Source organism: Micromys minutus (genome assembly GCF_963924665.1).
Source record: "Micromys minutus genome assembly, chromosome: 3".
Taxonomy (NCBI): Eukaryota; Metazoa; Chordata; class Mammalia; order Rodentia; family Muridae; genus Micromys; species Micromys minutus.
In genome coordinates this window covers 46,220,824-46,245,071 of record NC_137972.1, presented here as the reverse complement: position 1 = coordinate 46,245,071, position 24,248 = coordinate 46,220,824, and the positions used below count along the sequence as shown (strand labels likewise).

Sequence of the window (24,248 nt, the reverse complement as noted above, 5' to 3'; positions counted from 1 at the left end):
CCCTCTACCCCTTCCTTCCCACCCCCCACCCCCCCCACCCCCCCCCACCCCACCCCCCCCCCCCCCCGGTTTTGGTTTCTGTCACTGTCTTTGTGTTTGTTTATTTTGAGACTAGGTCTCACTGCAGCCCTGTCGGCCTGGAATTCATAATGTAACTGAGGCTGCAACTCCCAGCATGCCGCTGACTCAGCCTCTCAAGTGCTGGGTTCACAGGGTAGACCACCCACTCCTAAGGTTTTGAAGAATTAACAATACTTGTCTAGACATCTCCATCTCAGGAAGTTAGTCTAACTCTGAACTAAAGAGTCAGAAGAGAAACTCAGTGGGTTGCCCTAAGCCACTGTTTGACTTCAGAGAGAATCTGCCACCTAGCCACCAAAGGCCTAACTCAACAGTGACCAAATGGCAGGTTGAAAGAGCATGGGCTGCATTTTCTCTTTGATGGCATCTTCCCTCTTCCTCACACCCACCCATGCTTAACTTTCTTCCTGTCTGCTTTCTGTTGTTGTTGTTTCTGTTTCTGTTGCGAAATGGGGTTTCTCCACACATTCCAGGGTAACCTCCAGTTCTTGATCACCCTGCTTCGGGCTGCTGTGGTGGGGATCACAGGCATGCTCCAGCACACCTGATCCACGCTCCTCGCCTTTAAGAGACTCCACAGTCTCATGTGACACACAGCTGTCCTTTACTCCGTTGTAGTTACTGCCTTGCTAATGACACGTCATAAAGCCCCTTACATATGTCAGCCTACTTACATAAGTGCCTGTGCACAGAAAGGCTTCGTGAAACTTCCTGGCATGTACCTGCCTGACCTTTCCTTCCATATCATGTTCTCCCTCACTTTAACCTTTCTATAGAGATCTTTCTTTTACTTCCCTTGATGACCTCTGGAACATCCTCTCATCCTCCATCCGGGTCCTGGACAGGTCACTGACTCTTAGTATTTCACTATCCTCTCCTTAAGTGGACCTGAATCATATGAGGGTTTTAATGATGGTCCTTCTCTGCTAACGTAATCATAGCTGGGGTGTGGCAGCAGACCATGAGGCCACGTGACTGAAAATCTGAAAGCTCGAGAAGGTATGGGATGAAGCTGCTGAGCAGGTTGTGCTGCAGGATGCTAAGCAGTATCCCAGGAACCCTGCTCCTGAATGGCAATTAGTTCCAAAGGATGTCTACAGCGTGTAGAGCCCAGACAATCCTGAGCAACTCCACTTTGCTCTGCTGCTGCTGCTGGGTGCTGGTTTTAAATGGCAATATCCAAATCAGAGAGGAAATGATAGTGTTCCAAGCTAAATGGCACACATTCAGACAGACTAAGAAAATAACAATAAAAGTGTAAATTTATTCTGCATGTGTGATCATGACTACCATTACATCAGGTTCCATATATGCCCAGCCAGAATAAATATTAACCCATTTCATAAATGACTTTATCCCACATTTGTGGATAGAGCTCCACCCAAGCCCAAAACAACACTGTTTCCATAGCAACCAACAGATTTCAAAGAAGGAGGAAAAAAGAGAGAGAAGACTTCAGAACACAGAGCAACCAAATAAAATAGCCAGTATCAACAAAGTGTGTCAGCATTATTTAAAAAGCAGTCAGTGAGGTCCGGTCTATAGTTTAATCTCTTTCCCAGAAGCCAATTCCTTCTAAAGTCACCTTCTCAAAATTCAACCTTTCCTCAAAGAAACAACTGCACAATGTTTCCATTTTAACTGAGGGGAAAAAAAGCAAATTTGAGTCATTTCTGGGGTTCGAGTGAAGTACAAGGAAGGGAAATCTTGTCCAGTGGGCAACTCTGCACACACTAAAATTCAGGGCCTGAGAACTGTGCATGTTAGCCACGCTTCGATCACCCTGTTAGTGTGCCCATTCTCTTGCTGGGTTTGGAGAGGAGGGGTCTGATGGAGTGAGCAAGGCCACACCTGAAAGCAGGGAGCTCACACTTGGATGCAGCAGTTCAGTGTCGGACCTGGCACTGAGTCAGTCAGCCACATCAACACAAGTTGTAAGGCCTTATTGAGAACCTATATTCAAGATGGCTGGAGAGATAGCTCAGTGGTTAAGAGCACTGATTGTTCTTCCAGAGGTCCTGAGTTCAATTCCCAGCAACCACACAGTGCCTCACAACCACCTGTAATGAGATCCAATGCCCTCTTCTGCTGTGTCTGAAGAGAGCAAGAGTGTACTCACATAAAATAAATAAATCTTTAAAAAGGGAGGGAGGGCTTTAAAAAATATCAAAGCAATGCTTACAGGGATCTTCCTCCTATTGGGCCACAGAGACCTTTGTGAACTCTATTCAAAATCCGTGGCTCCTGCCTCTCCCACCGCTGACTCCTCATTGGAAAGAATTACACAGTCTGGGTTTGTTTGTTTTTGCTGTGTTGTTGAGCAATGAACCACTCCTAAGATGTGAAGGGTATTTTGAGCCCATGGTGTCTGTTACATTCCTGAAAGAAGTTACAAAGTGACTTGGGCCCATCTCACTTCTAGCTGAGTGTCTTGGGCCTCTCTCACCCTGCAGAGTCTGTTTCCTGCCTGTAAAACATAATGAATACAAGCGACTTCTGCCTTGTAGAGGTGCTACAGCGGTGAGCTGAGCAAATGCATGCACCACGCTTAATAAGCAGCATAACTTGTAACAGGGGCAGGCTGTTCGTGCTGTTACTACATATAAACAATGGACTCTTCTCTTAATTATTACTTACATCTGTTGGCTTTCCCCTTTATTACTTCAGAAAGAAATACTACTGAAAACAGCTGGGAAGTATCCCAGAGAGTGGTCACAAGCCCCACTGGCTCAGTGCATCAGCTGGTCTTCAATGCCATGTGTCTGACAAGAAGAAACAGGCAATCACTGGATATGATTCTGACCCTTGACACCAGAAGCAACTGATGTGATAACGGGAGCTGTGGCAAGGATGAACTGAGAAGACCCTTGATTAGGGCTTCACACCCCTGTACCAACTTGTTCCAGCCAGTACAGCTGCCATAATCACTCCTGTGATGCTTTGAAATGAGAATGCCTCACAAAGGCTCATTCATGTGAATACTTTGTCTTCAGCCAGTACAACTGCTTGGGAAGTATTAGGAGGTGTGTTGTTGGGGAAGGTGTATCACTGAGGGGGTAGTCTTTGAGGTCTCAAAAGATTATTCCCAGGTTCCTCCTACTTTGGTTTGAGATGTTGTTTCTCCCATCATGCCTTCACTCTCCCATCTTGGACTCTAACCCTCTAGAACCATAGGCCCAATTAAACACTCTTTTATAAAGTTGCCTTTGCCGTGGTGTCTTATCACAGAGATAGAACAGAAACTAATACAACCATCATGATACTTGATGAGACACAACGCTAATTCAACAACTATTAACACACTATGACATGTGCCAGATGGTATGTGGCTATGGAAAGAAAATTCCATGTACTCAATACATTTGCAGACCAAAGGGGGTTCTGTGAAGGAATACGGATGGGGGTTGGGGGCAGGGGAATGCAAACTATTGTTATGGTGAGAAAAGCCAGAAATTAATTACTGAGGTTTGTCAATGACAACACTGCCATATTTTAAAGATTTTCCTCCTGCATCTAATGTAAAGAAACATCATTACATCTCCCCAACAATCACCCCAGGAACAAGTTTTACCTTCTAGCCTTTTTACTTTCTAGCTTTTTTATTGCATTTATAGTTTCTGAAAACATACATGTTCGAATGCCCAGGGACTATAACAAAAGGTAAAAAGAGCTCTCTTGTATCCTTGCTCCCCCTCCCTTGGCCCTTCTCTCCCCACCCCCCCCCCCCATGTGTTCATGGCCAGCCTCTATTCTCTACTCTTCTCTCTTCTTTTTCTCTGCCCCTACTACCCTCTAAACTCCCTTTCCCATGCCCTGACTCAACTCTATTCTGTACTATTAAAAAGGTAAAAGAAACACCACTCACCACTGAATCCATACTTTGGAGCATCCGGTATGTTCTCTTCCTGTGCCACCTGAGTCTCCACTCCATAAGGACACAGTACAGAGACATGGCTCTAAGAAGCGTGGCAGTGATCAGAGCAAAACTCACTCTAATGGCTCAGTGCACATGGGATAAGGCTGCAGCAAATATCAGGTGGCTCCCAAGTTTAAAGATTTATCGAAATTTGCTCCACAACCCTATTAGCAGTGTTTTCCTATCCTTTTTCCCATAGTATGACTAATGGTAAAAGATGCACAAAAGTAATTACATTTACACTTTATGATGAAGTCCTGAATCTCCGAAAGCACATGCCCAGTCGCACCTTTTATTATTTTTCATTATGGGTTGTGTACTTCATGGTCTCGAGAGCCATATTTTTGTCGGGGGAGGAGGTATAAGTAGGGAAAACTGACTTTGTGGAGGATAAACCACCATGTTGAGATTGTGTGCTTACCAGTGCAGGATCACCTTTACTGGACTCCCACATTATTCACAACAGGGAATAAAGATGTAAAATATGTAGGGGTGTATGTGTGTACACACTTGTGTACATGTGTGCAAGTCTATGTGGAAAACAGAGGTCAACTGTGAGTTTTGTTCACCGTGACATTGTCTGCTTTGCTTTTTTGAGATTGAGTCGCCCACTGTCCTAGAATTCACTAAGTAGGATAATGGGTTGGTTATCAAATTGAATGAATGAATGAATGAATGAATGAATGAATGAATGAATCTATCTATCCATCCATCCATCCATCCATCCATCCATCCATCCATCCATCCATCCATCTATCTATCTATCTATCTATCTATCTATCTATCCCTCTGCCTCTCCAGCATCCCTATGCCTGCCTCTGGGTGATAAGCAGAAGAACCCTTACCCCTTGAGCCCACTCACTGGATGCAACTCAGACTTTTAACATAACCTCACCTTTAGTCATGACTCTCAAACATACAAACTGTTGAGTGCAAAAGAAATGGGAAAATCTGGCCGATCCGAAAGGATTCTCCACATGTGTCAAAAGCAACCACAACCAAGTGGCTCCTCACTGTGCATGTTCTGTTTTAAGTTAGATCAAACATGAGTACTGCTTTCCTTTAACACGCATGGCTCCAGAGACAGAAAAGATGCTAAGCTTGAGTGGAGAGTTCTCCCTGTATTTCTCTCAGCAGCAACCATGAAACAAGCTGGGTTCCCCTTAGGGAGTAAACAAAAAAGAAACTGATTTCCATGTTTGACTCATACCAAGGTGTTTTGCTCATGAAGACAATTACAGCTCATGGAAGTGTGTTAGGAGAGCATGGACAGGAATAATGTAGACTGTTTACCTCTTAAAGTGGGAAGACACATGAAAGAGTCAGTCCACTTAATCACCCCACGTTGGACAGATAGTCTCCACCTTAGGTCACAAACAATGACTTCAGGCCTTGCTTTCCGGGTATTGCAGATCTCTTTGAGGTGTGTGTTATCAAGATAGAGAAAAAGAAAGAAAATCTGGTGAAATGCATTAGCCAAAGATGAACAATATGATGTCAGACGTAAACTTTAGAGTGAGGCTCCTTAATAATTCTCAATGCAAAGTCTTTCTCTCCCTTGTTGTTGCCTTACTTGTTTTGCCTCCCATTCTAAAGAAACTCTGTACTTGAGAGAATAACATAGACTTAAGCATTCATATCTCCAGGACCAGAAACCGTACATATAACATACACTACGGTGTATATATTTACACATATATAATATACACACCACAGAGCATCATAAGGGCAGGATCAGTTGGATCACTTAAATTATAAAAAGCATTATCCTTTCCAACAAAAGTCACCGAGAAAACAGAAACATACCAAAAGATATTTTCTCCATTTTAGGAGAAAGCTTTATTACCCAAATCTAGAACAGTGGTGAATGCAGCCCAGTTTGAAATGCACAGGTTTACATGATGAAAGGGAAGTTTGTTTGTTTGTTTTAATAAAGGAGACTGTGTAATAAAATTCCATATCACTATGTGAATGTCAACTACTTGACTCTTTGAGTAGACAGGTGACACCACAGCATATAAAAAATGGAAGTGACTGAAATTGATTTGCTTACAATCAGATGATAACCAATAAGGGGGTGTTGCTATGAATATTAAAAGGATGGCTTAACCTTTCATTGGCCCCGGAGGTCTCATAGTTGGATGCCGCTCTAGTGAGGAGCCGAGCACACACATTCGGGCCCCACACCACTTGGCACTCCAGGCCGCCTCTAAGAACTCAGGCGTGGTTCACTCCACCGCCCCTGCTGCTTCTGTCATGGGTAAATACGACCACCCTGGCATGTTCCATTTCTCCATTGCCCAGCACAAACATGACTCCAAAGCCCAGTAGATTATCAAACAGGTTTAAATATTAAATTCTCAATCTACAAACCCCCTATACAGCAAACTTATATCCAATGGACAAAGATACAAACTGCCCTTCTATATGAGATTAAAAACCCATAGACTCTTAGAAATAATAACAAACTTATCAATCAAGAGATATGCCAAGAGAAACATACAAGTCTACCTCCATCTTGTCTCCACCTCCTGCCTTCTCTTCTGCTCCTTGACCTTTCTCTGCCTATCTCTCTCCTGTCCAATCATATATTGCCTTAAATCTATAAGGGAGTATTTTTTAACTGTTATATTACATTTATGGATGATAAGATGAGCCACTTTAGGAAACATTGTGCCCCTCAAGAACAGAAATTCTGATTTTAAATCATGTAACAGATTCCTTAATGAGGCCACACAATATGCCATTTGGAATTTTCTGCCATCCACATAAAACAAAAGGCAACAGGTAAAACTGCAGACGATATATCTCCCTTAACAACACATCCCCAATCTTCTCACTTCATCAAGCTTTTTGAAGCAGATCTTTGAAAGAGATCCAAGGTGTACCCTCCCACTTAGCCACCTGTCACCACTGCACACACTTCAAGCACCTCGAAGCCAGTTTTAGTCTGTAAAATGCAGTGACAGTCAATCATTTTGCCATATCTTTAGCAAAGAAAATACCTAGAGAGGACCCAGCAGGTTCTATTTCAGAGAATTAACAATATCATCAGGGTTGGCTCAATTGGGGAGTGGGTGAGGTTCATGTATGCATGTGTTTATGAACCAGAGAGCACATGCACAAGCATGTTCATACATGTAGAATGCAAAAGACAACCTCAAATGTTACTACTCAGATACATTCACATAGGTTTGTTCTTGAAACTGGCCCGAAACCCACCAAGTAGGCTGGGTTATCTGTCCTGGAGTTGTAATGGATCCACCTATGTTGGCCTCCCAGAGCTGAAATTTTAAGGAAGCACCGTTCAGCTTTTTAAGTGGGCCTGTGGGGATCAAAACGAAGTCCAAATGTTCACACAGCAAGCAATTCATTGACTGAGCCATCCCATGCACCATCTTCACTTCCACAGGCAACTTCTCTGCCAAATCTGGACAAGGATTCTAAGGAAATCCTAGGAGACACACAAGGCTTTTGCTGCAGGAACTGTAACTGTCTCCTTAAATTCAAAACAAAACTAGCTTTTGGTTGGTGGCTAATCAGGCCTTTTCTGTGTATCTGCTTCTAGTAGAAGTAAATAGTCAAATCTATGACACTCCCTAGGAACCCAACACCTTAAGAAATAACTTTATAATGAAATTATTTAATCTAAAGGAAATTTGTTGACACTTACCTCCTTTTTCCACTTGAACGTGGTATGAGACACTTGTGATTTTCAAAGACTCATGTCTATAGATGAGGGCTTTTGTTTATAACCTTGAACCACTATGGCGGACACAGCATGCTCTATGGTAGTGATTTTCAACCATCCTAATGCCTTGACCATATAACTTCAGGTTGTAGCTACCTCCACCCATAAAACTATTTTCACTTTTTCTTTATAATTGTCATTTTCTACTGTTATGAATCATAATGTAAATACCTGTATTTTCTGACATCTTAGGCAACACATTTGAGGGTGAGAACCTGCTCTATCAAGTTTGCACTATCATCATTGTGCATCGATGGTGCAGTAGGGAGGGCATGACCTGGTACTGCCCCCACACACCCAAAGGACCCAAGATAAACACTATCCAGTTCTGCAGCTCCCCCAAGCACCCAGTGAAATTTGAGGTTCGAAGGGCTGGAAAGGTCCTCTGTCTAGGCAGACTCTCAAATTCTGAACACTTAAATCCCTTCTCGTTTCTGTAGAATGTGTTCCTTTCCAAGTATTGGTCTAAAGAGTGCTGGGAGAATGTGAGGCTCTCATCCTCGGATGTACAGTAAAGTGAGAAGTCTGGGGAACTGTGAGCAGGCTGCCATGCCTTGGCTCACAAGTCTCCTCCTTAATAAAGCACACCTTCAAGAGCTGTTGCTGTTCATAGATACAGAATATAGACATGTTGACTCAAGTAAAGACGCAGGCAACCTCAACAGAAGCAGTTCTGAACCTGTACAACAAAACCCCAGCACAAACACTCCTGACATTCTAGGACATACCCTCTCCTGTGATACTTAGCATTGCATACGAACCGCAGGATTGACGACTGCATCCACAGCACATGACCACAGCCTCTACCAACAACACAGCCCCGAAACAACGCTTATTCAGACCACGCAGTAAGAGGGTTGCAAGGTAATTTCTAATACCGAGAATCTTTATCCATATATAACAGCACCAATCGAAGCAAAGCTCCCGAATTAACTTTCCAAAATGATTAAGGGGAAATGTGAAACATCACAGTTTATACAAGACAAGAAACATTTGGCTGCAAATGGATTTATAATTTTGCTAATTAAAAATTATCCCATTTTCACTTTGGATTCATCACTGAACAGAAACAGGAATAACCTTGCCATGCCAGAAACACAAGCAAATGATTAAAGTTCTACTAAAAAAGAAAAAAAAATCTTTAAAAGTTGGGAAAACATTTCATTAGGCTACAAATCAAAACCCGTCTGTCCTTGACATCTCTTTAACGTCTTCCAGATTCCACATCAACTTTTTTAATCACTCACTGAATCACTCAGAAATTAAAATATGTTAAAATACTATCCATCTTGGACCTCTAAAGCAGCCCTTTGATATAACAGAACCTTCAGGCCCCTATATGAGCAATAATTGCATACAATCCTGCCTCTGATTTATGGATTCTATATATTTCACAATGAGAAAAATAATATTCCCAGAATCATGCCTTCATCAGTAAATCTGCTACATGCGAATAATATAAATAAATACTAAAAGGGGCCACCGTGAACCCTCTCCTGTTACATGTGCCAAGTAGACATAGATATAGCTTGGATTAAAAATAAAAATCATTTTCAAGCTTCCAAGGTGTTAGCAACAAAATATGCTTTTCAAAGAAGAGGGAAAGAATTGAGTGGCAAGAAGGTTGACTGATGAACAAGTACTTCTCTGCAACGCTAATGAAGGCAATGTTTACAGCACACCCTTATTTATTTACGCTTCCCTTCCTCGAGCCCTCCATGCGCCATGGGCGTCAGTGTTCAGCAATGGCACTGAAAAGCCCAGAACCTTCCAACTGCAAGTTACAGTAGTCACTGTGTCAGTGGAAACAATGAGTCACAGGCGTTCAACCTGGGATGAGCTGTGACAGCACCTCACATGTGTCACCGGGGTGTCATGTGACATGGCTGTTGCCATGGTGAGGCTCCATGTTCAGGAAATGTGTTAAGTATCATAGAAGGCACCCAGCCATCCCTCAAGATACTGTACATGCCCACAAAGTACTCTGAAATCTTCTCACTGCCGTTATCACTGTGATTGGCTTCCTCTCTGGGACTCACGCTGAATGGAGGGGAAGGCAAGCCACAAGGAAAAAGATGAAAGAAAATAAAGCAACCATTCCGGTGTCAGGAAGAGGAGGCTGAGGATGACAGAAGCTTTAAAACAATAGCTTTAAACCGTTTCAAAGGAATAAAACTCAAATATGCCCAATATAAGGTTATTTTTTATTACTCCTACAATTTTCAGGCATTAAAACCAAGGGAAAAGCAAAAGATATCACAAATGGCATCATTTCTTAGGCTGAATGAAGAAATTATACAATTTAAGTATATATGGTGAATAGTCATGGTCATATGCATGAAAGGAAGGAAGAGAAAGAAAGAAATCAAGTAAAATAAAACTCTTCAGATGAATCTGTCTAAGCCAAGTCTCCAACTCAACTCAAGCAACGTTGCTTTTGACTGGGAAGAAAGGATGGAGCACTGACTGGGACTCACTGAACCGTCCTTAGGTCAGGGACCAGACCCATGGTTGTGCTCAGACTGCCTCACAGGTGTCTGCCTCCAAAGACAAGCCTATTTCAGCAGCACGAGTTTCAAAAGGAGTTTACGACTCTCTCAGCAGACTCTATAGATGGCTGCTTCCCAGATTTGAGATTTAGGAAGTGGGTTAAGGAGAGTCAAAACATATCACTTCCAAATGCAAAAGATGGTTTTGCCAGGAAAAGGCACCTTTAAGTGAATTACAGATCAATGCGGATACACACACAAAATGTGCCTCCAAAGCTGCGGCGCCCTGAGATGCAACAGAGATGGGCATAGACATAAAAACCTACACAGGACACACCGAATAATAGTAAGACTTAAAAAGAAAATTCCAGTTCACCATATATTCACAGTTATTCTAATACACTGAGGTCCACACAAGATTGGAGTCGTCCTCACTGAATGTAGAAATGATTGAGGGTCTCTGGAAGACCTGTGGACTCCATGACAAACCTGACACATGCCCTCACACCCACAGTCCGCCTTACTGACTACAAAGCACCTTCTTCAGATTTAGGTCAAGCTTTCAGGCCAGTCATGAGTTCCTTGTTATTCACTGAGAACGAACACACTATGTGCCAACTCTGGGTTTTCTGTGCATCTGCACTTTTAATTCCAAAATCACCTAAAGCTTCTCTTTTAAAAGTAAGTTAAGGTACAAAGAGATGTGATTTACCAAAGGCTATCGGAGTCAAAGGCAAGCTTTCAGATCAACAGCCTGTATCAGAAATCACGACACTTGGCTACTTCCTATTAAAGGTTCCACATCTTGGCCCTAGACCCTGGCATAAACAGACATTTGTTTATTATTTAACAAAGAGAAGATAAGAAATCTGAAGGGCTGTCAGCACACAACTACCTTTGAAGGTTCTCTCTCCCACTCCCTACCTTTTTTATTACAATGGAGGCTTGTGTGAAAACTCAATGTTTGTCTCAAAGAGACTCATCTCAGCTCGTCCGGGTGTTTGTTCTCCAGACTGCATTAGCAATACACTGGATCAGAAATCCTGAATGGCTGACAATCAGAAACTTTCCCTTGCATGTCCAATTCAGTTTTACCGTGACATAGATGCAGAATGGTCTTACCAACTACTCTCTCCCTTTCTCTGTGTACTCCCTCTGCTGTAGCCAAGTACCTACCACTTGGACAAGAATTCTGTTTTCTTAAAACCACAAAAACTTTTATTAAACATTGCATTTAAGAAGTATTATCTGAGAAACAAGATGATGTGCTAATTCTATTTTTGCCACAGATTTAATATACACTGAATGTATTAAAATAATATGTAAGTTTCTTTTTTAAAAGCTTTCATTTGCATCTACTAGGAAACTTAAACTTTCCTGGTGTGATATGCAATTGCTTCTAGAACGTTTTCGCTGTGAAGTGAATGGAGAAAGATCACACAACAGAGAGAGCTTTTCTCCCACTGCGTTACCCATTCCCAGCCTTGCTTCTATCTCGAAAAGGAGGAGAGGCTCATAAAATGTTACTCTAACAGAATCAATAACTATACAGGACAGCTTACCTTAACATGGACATTATTTGCAGTATGTCCTTCCCATTGGAAACCCATGTAAAACTGCCAAGTGTGGTGCTCTGCACTGGAGAGGTAGAGAGAAGCTCCCTGGTGCTCCCTGGTTGGCCAGCCTAGCCAACTTGGCTGATCTGGGCCAGTGTGAGAGCCTGTCTTGTAGAAGGAAGATGGAATACCTGAGGATGACACCAAGGGTTGTCTTCTATGTTCCATTGGTGTACATACATACACATGTGCACATAACACATTTGTAAAATGGGGTTAGAAAGCTGTCTCACTTGGCAAAGGTGCTTGTTCCTAAGGCTACCAATATGAGTTCAGTCCTGAGGAGCCTTGTAATAGGAGAGAAATGACTCCCACCAGCTGTCCTTAGACCTTCAAGACTTGTGCAATGTGGCACCCGCATCTCCTACACCAAACCACCCCCATACACACACAAACATACATACATACACACACATACACACACACACACACACACACACACACACACACACACACACACACACACGAGTGCTGATCCGAGCTACTCACGCTCACTTTCCGCCAGCCTGAGCATGAGCCCACCTTACTTTCCTCGAGCAATTCGGTAGACTATTCACTAACCACCCCACAAATAAACTAGCCTGACACCTTTTTATAGCAGCAACATTATTAATTAAAAAGCTACCAACACCCATGCTTTAAGTTTCTTATATCTTAATATGCATATCCATAGACTGATTATAACAGCGCCAAGAGATTGACAGGAAATGACTGAGTGTAATAGCCCAGAGGAGACACCGCATTGATCAGTAAATAATACACGTTTCTTCAAACTGTCTACCTGCATATTTACACATGTCAACTCACACAGGCTTTTATGACAGAATGCCTTTTCCAAAGATCAATGTAAAAATTCTAACAGAGATTCAAAAAAAATTTTTTTAAATCACAAAAAGCACCTTCTAAGGCTACAGAAGGCGGGAATTTATCCATCAAACCTGGAGCTTTTACCCTCTCACTTGCAATGGTCATGATGGGTAAAAGAAAATTTGCACATGTCTCACAACAAGAAACACATATTCCTAGTCATAAGGTCATAACTCTGTAACATACTTTTCACAACCAGTAAGACATCACAAACATGCCCCCATTTGCCATATGAGCAAACTGAGGCTTTAGAAAGAATAGTGTGTCAGCCAGGCCTCCATTATTAGGGAGATCTGAACCTATCCAGTGTGGACCTGAGGATATAAATTGAACACCTTTCCTGGGCAGTTCTCAGACCAAAGGCACTGGAAGGTGTGGCCTCAGGTACAGGAGGATGTGACCTTGGGAGTGACCTTGGAACTACAGCTGCTGCAGCATGCTCCATCCTCAGTACTGGCTGCAATTTCCACTGCTGAAGAGAAACTGCAGGTACCTTACCAAGTCTACCTGGGAAGCTAATCCCCCCCCCCCCCCCCAAGAAACTAATCAACCCGTGCCTGACACTAATTAAGCAGGGGCTTCAGGTAGCAAGCCCCGTATGAAAGACACACAATAACTAAATGTGCAACCTTCATCCCTGCCCCTGTCAGCAGCAATCAGAGCAAACCTCACTGGACTCCCTTGTTATGAGCTACTATCAACCACATGACAAGAGAGCTCCCACTTTCTCTGCAACACGTAAGAGGGGACCCCACGACCACCACCCAGTAGGCCTAAACTCTCCTCAGAACCTCCATGATACCTATCTATAACTGTCCTGATAAATATCTTACCTCAAAGGACAATTTACATCAGTGCCCCCGACACACAGGCACACCTTAAAACCTGAATTTGAGGCCTTTAGCATGAGAGAAAACAGTGAGCTCCAAGCTTAGGTTACCTTTAGCTCTATGAAACGATTCAGGGAACTATTAGAGGAAGATCTCTAGCATCAGTTTCATAGCCCTTGGCCTGTTACAACTACCCCAGTATGTCAACTACTGGTATTGGACAGGTTAGACACAGAATGTTCAGGTACCAGGTTAAACCACTGTATCTGAAATGTTTAGAAAATTAACTCAAGACTGGGCTGACCCCCGGTGTACTTCTAACCTCGAGACTTAGAGCCCCGAGGTTAGAAAATCCAGTACCCCACAGTGCGGGGAAGGGAACCGACTACAAAGACATGCTGTAACCCATGACTGGTTTATCAACCACTAGAACAAGTGGACTAGAGAAGGCTTTATCCACTCCCCACAACTCACACACACATGCAGGGGGTGGGCACATGACAGAGCAGGGGAACATGTGTTTGGAAGCCAGAAAAGAGTGTCAAGTATTCCCATTAGCTGTTCTCCCACTGGCCGTCTCTGAACCTGGAGCTCATGCCCCTGGCTGGCTAGAAGGGCCAGCCAGAGAGCTTCAGAGAGCCACTCCCAACCTCTTTCCTGCACTGGGGTCACAGTCACAAACTAAGACAGTAGGCTTTTTTTCTGTGGGCGCTGGGGTCCAAACTCAGATCTCCATATCTTCATGGCAAGAACTCAAAACCTAATAAGCCCTCCCAGCCCCCACACACCTTGCAAAGCCTAAAAGTAACCCAAGGCTTTAGAAAGCTGTAAAAACCCTTATGGCTCTTAGCCACTATAATACCATGACGCTGCCTCAGTTTCCCATCTTCTTCGAGTAGTTGCAGATAAGTGGTGTGTCACTCACAGTTATATAACCTAGGCTGCAGCTTTCAGAAATATATAGAGAAAAGTTCCCTTATTAATACCCGAGCGCACCTGATGTTAAAAATAGTATGAAATCCCACACATTCCTGGAACTAGTCTTAGCTGCCTATACTGCAGAGCTATCCCAAGAGCAGAAGTCCCTATTGCTTATGGACATGAGGACTAAATGTCACACACAGCACTCAGCCTTCCCACCACCATAAAGATCTCACATCAGGACCTTCCCTCAAACACCCGTTCTCTCCTGGGTTCATATATGTTTATGTCCCTGGGGTCCAGACCCTCAGGCCTTGCTGTTTCAGGGGTTGCCAAGAGAAGAAAGGCATTCCTCATTGAGCCCATGGCCAGAATCTTGGTTAGAAAATGAAAATTATTGGGGGCAGGGTAAAAATTGGAAGAAATAGTTCTTTATACTGTGGGGCTTCATGTGCAGAGCAAGCTTCAGTTTCAAATGTATTGCATCCCATGGCTTTGTGTGTACCAGTGAGTGCACACGCGCGCACGCGCACGCGCGCACACACACACAAAAGCATCTGAAGACTAAAGGAGGATATTTAGCTGTCTTCGCCTCCGTCCTTTGAGACTGGCTCTGTCAGTGAACCTGAAACAAGGCTGGCAATGAATAACCCCCAATAATCTTACACGTCATGGTGTTGTGGTTCTAGGCGAGCACACGGTCATACTCACCTTTTTAGGTGCTGCTGATAACTGGAACTCACACTTGTATGGCATCTGCTCTTACCACTGAGCTATCTCTCCAGCTCACATTCAATTTTTTTCCCCACAAAGACAAATGCAAACTACACAACCTTCCCTGTGGAGCACCATAAAGGAACCCTGGACAGCCATGAAACCCAGAACAGAAATAAACAGCGGCTGCCCAATAGTTAGGTCAAGACAGAACCTGGCCCAAGCTTTGGGAGAACCCGCTTCTGATGCTCTGTGCTCCTAAGCGGGACTCAGCACTCTGCTTCTGCCTCAACAATAAATCCAGACTGCTAATATGCACCACACAGAGGTGCTGTTAGGGGTAAATGAGATAACCAATGTGATACTTCAGCTAGTGCAGGGGAAAAATAAGTGTCTAATGGATGTCTGCTATGATTATTTCTTACAAACATTACTAAACTCACAGAACGCAGGAGGGATACAAAGATTCCATCTCATGAGCCCATTCCAATCAATCAGAGAGAACTGCAGAGCCTACTGTGCGGGAAGAAATCAGAGCCACCGTCAGAGTCGAACTCGGCCAGAGGTCTAGGAGTGTGGTCATCCTTGACCAAGGTCAACAGTGTCACCCTCTGAAGAAGGGCTGATAGGTGACCAGCCCTCATCTCCACCTGAGACTGCTTTGCAGAACTCTGGTAACACAATCAACACAAATAATAATACATCGCACATCGAAATGAAATTAAAATGTACATTAACTAAATGATAGCTTAAATGTGCTAATTGCTCATTTTTCTTTAAGAAGGAATTAAAATGATGGCAATTCTCAACAGGCAGCTCAGCAGCCTGCATATGAAACGATATGGAAATTTTCTTCTTGTGGCCTCTGCACAGAACTCCAACCAAGTAACCAGAAAACACATTGTTTTTTTTTTAGAACAATATGTGATATAGTCTAAATTCCTAGAATTTTACATCACGAAAGGCATCATGTAAATTATGAAGTCTGAATTCCTCCCTCCTTGGTATAGCCTACTGATAGGCAGGGTTTTCACATGAAGGGAAAATGTAAGCTGTCCCACAGGGTAGGCACCTGGCATCCACGGGTGCCCACAGAAAGACACTGAGCTGCAGAAGGAAAGTCAGCCTCCAGTCCTCATAGCGCCACCTGCTCAAGTCAGAGACAGGCGTGACACGGGAAAGGAAGGTGAGAACAGTTTCCTCTCCCCCCGCCGATCTCCAACATCACAGAAATTAAAAACATATGAACCTCACAATCTCACACTGCATCTCACCTATAACACCAAACCAGAAACTGGGAGAAAAGAAACTACCCAGATTCTGGGGGGAAAGGTGCAGGCATGTTTGTCAGAAATCCTCTGGGCATGAGGGTGTGGTCACAGGGCTCAGGAGTTAGACCTGAGAAGACAACACAGTACAACGCTGTCTGGGAAAAACAACAAGTTGAGGATGTAGCTTACTTAGCACAATTTAATCTCCACAACCCAAAATATATATGTATGCATATATGCACACGCATGTATGCTTACACACTTATATAGTAACTGCTCAATAGCAACACTGCCGAGCAACATTTGAGCATCCAGGGCACAGGTGTGGAGTTGGTTCTCACATTCTAGCCTGCTGAGACAGGACCTCTCTAGCTGCTTCTGGTCTGTTCTTCATGCCCCAGGGCAGCTTGCAAGCAAGCTTTCAAGCAATCCTACTTCAGCTTCCTGCTTCACACTGCAGGGATGCTAAGACTGTAGATGCAGGGGACAGCACACAGCTTTGAAGATGGGTTCCAGGGACTGAATTCAGAATGAGGCTTACATGTCTTTGGCACCCCCACCTAACGCTCAGCCACCTCCCTGGCCCTCCATGACATAGCAACATGGCACAGGAAGGCTTTCAGTGACTGTGCAGTCAGGTTGATCTGGGCAAACAAAGCCAACTCCCAAGACTTTACACATGATGACATCTCTGATTTCCCAAATGGTGAGCTGGTAACCTACAAGATTGTGGGTGGAAAATTCCCAGAGACTTAGGCCTGATTCTGCCATGACCACAGGAAGAGAGAGGGAAATGATAAAACCCTTGATTCAGGCAAGAGGCACGTGTAGGTGTCAAATGAACAAACGCTACCCAGTAGATTAAAAGTTTATTCTAAAGCAAATTAGTATGTCCAGAAAAATGCTTCTATAATCCCAAGAGGGGCTCTGAGAGGAACGGGAACTTCCTGCAGTATAAACGCAGATCTCCTTTATTACAAAGCTGGGCCATATTCTCATTCCTAGCCTAATTTCCTATATCATAAAAACCCATATTCAATTTTATAAATAGCATACAGCAAGAATCATAAATTTAGTTAATGCAGAGATTTAACAGATTTTTTTTTAAATGAGTGAGAAATGGCTGTTTCAGAGCAAGTATCAGAAAGGGTTCTGTCTTTGAAGCTATGTTTTTCCCTCTGACGCTACCTCCTTGGGGACATAACTAGAGAGAAATAAATTTCACAGCTAATATATATGAAGTAACATGTTTAACATTATCCTATGAATTTATATCTACCTACACCCATATAAATTTATTCCACATAAACCGTCGCCTCCAACAGAATTCATTAAAATAACGTTACAGCTTCTGAATTAAACGCAATCTTCTAATTGGAATTTAATCTTACAATAGTAGTCGGTGGGTTTTCTTTTTTAATTGACAAATGAAATAATTCATTCATGAGCTTCATGGTTCTGTCTGAAGGATGTAATGGCACATTTGACACGGGCTGGCTGGCTACTGCCATGAGGTTAGAGGGTCGTTCACGGCTGTCCTGCTTCTGCTAGTGAGCGGGACAGGATGGACACTGTCCATGCTGAATGAACACATTGCTAATATATTCCATTATTTCCATGAAAATGTCATGTTAATTTCTGATCTTCATCAAGCCAGACAATGGCTTCTATCATTGGCCATTAGCCAATTAGCTATGTGGAAAATATTCGACCAATTACATTACTTGTATTAGGTTAGGGACTGGAGAAAGAGGCAAAATAAACGTGTTGAAAATACTGAGGAGATAAAATTTAAGTTGACACTGTCTCCGCATGCTAGAGCCCACGTTATACAATCTGATAGGCAGCTGCCAGTGCTTATAAATGCTTATTAAATCTCGCTGCTCTTTATAGCATGAGCGAAGATCTGTATTTTTACCAATATTAGCTTCATTGTGTTATGAAAGAGACCAAAATACTTAAGATCATTCTCTCCAGCTTATAAAACATATTATATAGTTTATCAAATTGTTAAAATTACTTTTCAAAGTCAAAATTTCACAGACTGGAAGTTTAAGCACAACCAAGTGGCTTGGCCCAAGCTGACATGCTGTATCCCAATGGCCCAGAAAGGGATGTGTCAGCCTGCACTCCGTTCTTAGACCTCTGGCAAGCTCTGTGCACCTTCTCCTGAAATCTGAATGTCCACAACCCCCACCCTAAATCAATTGTGAAAGAAAGAAATAAGAAAGAAGGAAAGAAAGGAGGGAAGTAGAGAAGAAAGGGAGGGAGGAAGGTATGGAAAGAGAGAAGGAAGGAGGAGGGAGGGAGGGAATGGGGAAAAAATGTGCCTATTCTTAAGTTTTACTTTAAAAGCAAAGGATGCCGGATTTGAAGTGAGATGGGTTTGTCAGTTAAAAATGAGATGAGAAAAAAGAGAAACTGAAACTAGGAAGATGGCAAAGTCTAGTAAGGCACAATCCATGCAAGTGTAAGGACCTGTGCTGAGGTCCCCAGCTACCATGACTAAAAGCTGCACTTGTAATCTTAGCTCTAGGAAAGCAGAAACGGACTCACAAATACTAGCACTTTCTGTAAGTTCCAGGCAAGTAAGACACCCAGTCTCATAAAACAAGTCGACGCTGTAAGAGATTGACCCATGAGGTTGTCCTCTGGCCCCCTACATATACAGACAGAAAGACAGAGAAACAGACACACAGGCACAGGAGTGTGCGCGCACACACAAACACACACAAACACAAAGACAAACTAAACAAAAGCAAGTAGAAACCTCATGACCAATGTAAACAAACCACATACATCAAGTGATGTTTACGCTGTCACAGATATGTAGAGAGCTTAGTGGTAGAGACAACACAAGACCAGAGCACAGTCTGACACACAAGCCAGAACCTCTGCCGTCCCTCATCAATCTTCTCAGGAACACTGTGCAAATCCAGACTGTTATTATCACATTTATTAATAACCATGGCTAGCTGCCTATTAAATATGCAACAGACTCAGCCACTCTTCACTCCATGCCTTAGACAGGGAACGACATTAACTACTGCTTCAAGCTCACAGCAGGCAAACGGGAAGCAACTCAGGTCTGCCAGGTGAGTGGTGGCCTTGAAGAGTCACGGCCCACAGACAGACGGCCACTCCTTTCTCATTCCTTGCTTTGTTCCACATGCACCGTTCACTGACAACACAGATCCAGAACATTACCCAAGTTCTGACCCTAAAACTTCTGCTGTGATGATCTATCTATGCAAACCTTTTATCTCTCGGTTTCAGTCCCCTGCATCTTGGCAGGTGATGCGCCATCTTAACCGACCACCCCTGCGGCTCTGACCTGCTTCACCTTAAGAACTCATTCCAGGAAATGCTTCCCTCAGAACAAGAGTTGGTGATGAGACTAAGGACTCCAAATGATCAGCTTTTGGTTACTCAATGAACTGGGAGGTGTGAGAGGCACAGACTATGAATGAACTGGCTGTGGAAGGGCTTAACAGGCCTCAGGTGTGGGCATCTTGGCAGAACAAGTCACCCGATCAGAGAATTCATCCTCTGCTGGGCCTCAAAGCAAACTCAGGGGAGACCTCTCCTTCCTACTAAAAACACAGCCATGGGGCATTCATTGCAGTCTGAGAAACACAAAGCAGTACCTTAGTTATAAAAACTAAGACTGCTATTCAATATAGTTTAACAGTAGGGTTTTCTTCTTTTCTCTTTTTCCTCAAAGAAGCATTTTCCATCACGATCCTTCTGATGATTTTTCCAATAGTCTTAACAACTGGAACTGACGAGCAAAATAAGCCAAGTATTCTATAAACCGATTCATGTGGTTTTGTTCAATTTCATACAACAATTTCATGACAGCGAGACTGAGTCAGACTCTCAGTACTGAAGTCAGGGGTGCCGAGTAAGAGCTGGGTTCTGTGACATTTCAAGAACGTCAGAATTCCAGCCATTTCTATGAATCCTCTGCTCCAGACGGATTCAAGCTTAATTCTCAACTCCACCTGTGTATGGCGGTGCATGTGAACCATCTGCTCCCAGCTAAAGACCATGCACCAAAGCCTGTCAAGGGACTCTTGGACTGAAAGCCCTCAGCATATGAGGGAACCCCAGACCTGGCTAGGAACCCCCCACGATGATCTCCCTCAGCTCTAACACCCCAGGACTCCATGGGGCATTTGTTTAATATATTGTGGAATCCTCATCTTTTGTTTATTGTTGATTATTTGCCTACTTCTTAACAATGAAAGAAAAACTACTGTGCAGACGGAACAGGATGGTATTTTCTTCATCTCAAGCTTCAGTAGAAAGAAATGAAGAGTATGGCTGGTCTGATAAGGAACAGGAGAGTCAGCAGACTTCTGAAGAACAGGTTTAAACAGTGGGTCTCATCTGATGTTGTGTGAAACCAGAGAGGTTTGTCAACATGCTTCCCGGCTGTAAAATCTTCAATACTCCACCCCAAACACCCGAGTGCATAACAGTGTTTGCAGGAGACACTCATCACCAGAAGACATGTGCTGGCAAGAGTAAGAATTTGATGACCAATTCCGACATCCACTCCGAAAGAAGCCCAGGGGCCTCAGCAGCCTTCTCAGACTGAGTGGGCTGTTTGTATGAAGGGGCTTTAAGCAGAGGACTTGCAGAACCTTGTTAGTTCAGACACCACTGGCCCATCACCACGCTTTGTACAGAACACAGGAACTCAAAGGCAAGAGATTAGATATTAGTTAAGTCCGGACATGTATTCTTTCTGCCCTATTATGCTTCTGCCTATTAGATGTGTTTTGAACACGATTCCATCCATGAGATGAGTTTATGCCAATGGTTCTCAACACCTCCTATCACTCAATAAACACCTGACAAGAAGTTGCTCCCATACATTGGCCCTATTCTAGGACACAAGATAACATACATTTCTCCATAAACATCTCCCTCAGTAAGTGACTAAGTATAAGGGCAAGTCACAATTATTCATTATTACAAGTGAAGCCACTGGTTTCTGAGGAAATGGGAAATTGTATTAAATATAGAAAGTATATATAACAGGGAAATATCACGTTCCTTCTAACATGACACCAAATGACCTGATGAGGCAGGTGACAGTAAAAAAAGTCCCCAAAATTTTTAAGAAAACTGCCAAGAAACCAAACATTACAACCCTTTGGCTTTCTTGGGGGTCCATTATGTGAGCTGAAGCTTAGGATGCTCTCCATGAGGAAACTGGAACTGGATGAAGTAATCAGAGCTGTATTGCAGAGTGCCTTGTATTACTGTTAAGTTACCATAGGACTCAAAAAGCAATCACGCAGACAATGGTACATTCGTCCCAAAGCTCCCCCTGTCCTTCCTCTGAGTTCACCAAGAATTATCCCAAAAGGTTTAACAATGAGATCAACACCAGTGTGTCCTTGTTCTCAAAATGTGAGAGTCTCCTCCACAGTGGGCTGCTATTTTCCTTCCTTGTCTTGCTTTTTTTCTTTCCTTTTCTTTTCAGCTTGTGACTTTTCAGAGAATAGTCACCAACTTTCACTTACCCTTTAGGCTAGCAGACATCACACCCATCGGCTCATGGTTGACCACTCGGCAGAGAAGGGAAGGCAGCCCTCAACATTGCCAAGTGGGTTCCCTCGGAAACAGGGATAGTCAGCAGAAGCTCCTGGGACACTGCAACACAAAAATATTTTTTACACATAACTAAGATGTAACTTCTAAAACCACCACTTCCTTAAACTTGCAAACAACAACACAGACACTACTATAGAGATGGAGGAAACACCATCCTGACGGTGGCTACAGCAAGTGCAAGACTCACAGACAGGCTGGAAGCTGGTTTTCAAAGACACAGGCCATTATTATTTTATTAATCTTTATTATTTATTTTTTTAAGACAGGGTTTCTCTATGTAACCTTGGCAGTCCTGAGATTTACTCTGTAGACCAGGTTGGCCTTGAACTCAGAGATCTGCCTGCCTCTGCCCCATGCACCAAGTGCTGGGATTAAAATGCCCACACCACCACCATCTAGCTTTCTTTCATTTAAAAAAAAAAAAAAAAATAGCTCAGAATTTCAAATGCAACATGTCCTGTCAGAAAGGGTCCATGTAATATGGAACCATGTTAACTTGAAACTTACACATATGAAAGCACCTTATCTTGTTAGGTATTGTAGCTCTTTGACAATGAATAAAAAATGCAAAAAAGTTAAAAATTATTTAAAATCATGAGATAATAATCATAAAAAAGGAAACTAATGAGAGAAAAAAGTTACGATCCTTTATGTAAAATAATTATATTTTCATCTTCAGATGGTGAGTTCTGCAAGGATCACACTCATGTAGGTATTTCCACTGAGAGAGAAGATACACTGTATTGAATTGAGGAGCCTCAAGTCTGCCCTCAGAATAGTCACTGTTCAACTGTATGGCCTTAGAGAGCCTTTTAACATCTTGAGATTCTAGTCCTGTCAGATGCAAATACTGACTAGAAATATTAAGTAGAGCTTACCTACCTCGTTCTACTGTTCTTTGCCTCTCTATCACAAAGCACAATTATTTTTAAGGAACTTCAACTATTAGCTTCTCCTTTAAACATCATGATTAAGAGGTTTATGACATGAATCACTCTTATGTCCAACTGTCATCAACACCCAAGATGAACTGTGGGCAAAGTGTTGCAAGCATTTAGAAAGACTTTCACTCTGGCAAGAGGACCTGGTGCTGTTAAACTGGCAATCTGTAGCAAACAGCATTCCCTGGGTGTCCACAGGCGGCTTCCTTTCCTCCCCAGACCACAGCACAGCTCCAGAGAAACTGTTTCAGCGTGTCCCAGAAAATGAGTCTTCTTGACCTCTGGAAGCAGCACTGAAAGCTGTTCAAAATGCAGAAGACACAGGATCTAAAACAGTACACCACACTAAGGGACACTAAGCCAAGGGACAAGTCCTGCCTTCCAGTTGGCACAAATATCCTGAGTCCTTCAAATTATCTCCCAAACTTAGAGAGGTCCCAAAATTATGGAGTCTACCTCACATAGCAAAAAGTCATATGCTAGGCTGGTTCCTCATTCTCTAAAAATCCAAACACAGTTTAAAGAGCCCTGCCTAATCTGCTGTCTCAAATTCCCTGAGATGACCTCAAACTACCAATTCAACTCCTCACTACAACCAGGGCAGGGCTTCCTCTAGCTCAAAGTAAGCCACAGGTCTAGTGACCTTGTTAGTCCAGTCCCCTGAGACCCTCCTGGTCTACTCCTTACCAGGGTTGGGGGGTGTGTCTTTCTCACCTCCGAATATTATGGGCATAAGCCACTTCCGGAGAATGTCCTGCCCACCTCCTACATATTGTAACCATAATGTTCAATTTGCTTCCTCAAGAACTGCTGGTATTATTCTAGGACCTTTGCCTCATTTATTCACCTGTGTCCCTCGCTAGACTCTCAGCCACACGAGATAAAGACTTTGGGCATCACTTCGAAATTCCCAGAACAGCATTGCCACATACAAGGCGCTCCACACAAATGTTAAGTCAACAAATGACTCGAAATTAAAATGAGTAAATGAGCATCACCTAAAATACAGCTGCCACTGATGGCTATCTAGGAAGAAACCGTCTGAAGGATGGTACAGCCTTTCTTCTATTTCATAACATTTGTGCTACAGGGCCAGAGAGATGGCTCGGAGGTTAAAGGAACTGGCTAGGCTTTCAGACACACGATCTGATTCCCAGCACGTGAGTGGTGGCTCACAATTAATTATATGTAACCACAGCTCTAGGGAATATGACACCTTCTGG

The 24,248-nt window shown here is 43.1% G+C and overlaps 1 protein-coding gene across 1 annotated transcript in view; it reads right to left on the bottom strand.

Annotated features, from left to right (window-relative positions):
- The window catches only part of LOC308418898 (forkhead box protein P1-like), a gene marked incomplete at its 3' end in the record, with an annotated part of 351,221 nt that overhangs the window by 242,892 nt on the left and 84,081 nt on the right, over window positions 1-24,248 (bottom strand). The window contains exon 3 of the mRNA XM_080914431.1: window positions 21,994-22,123. The remainder of the gene's footprint in view (window positions 1-21,993; window positions 22,124-24,248) is intronic.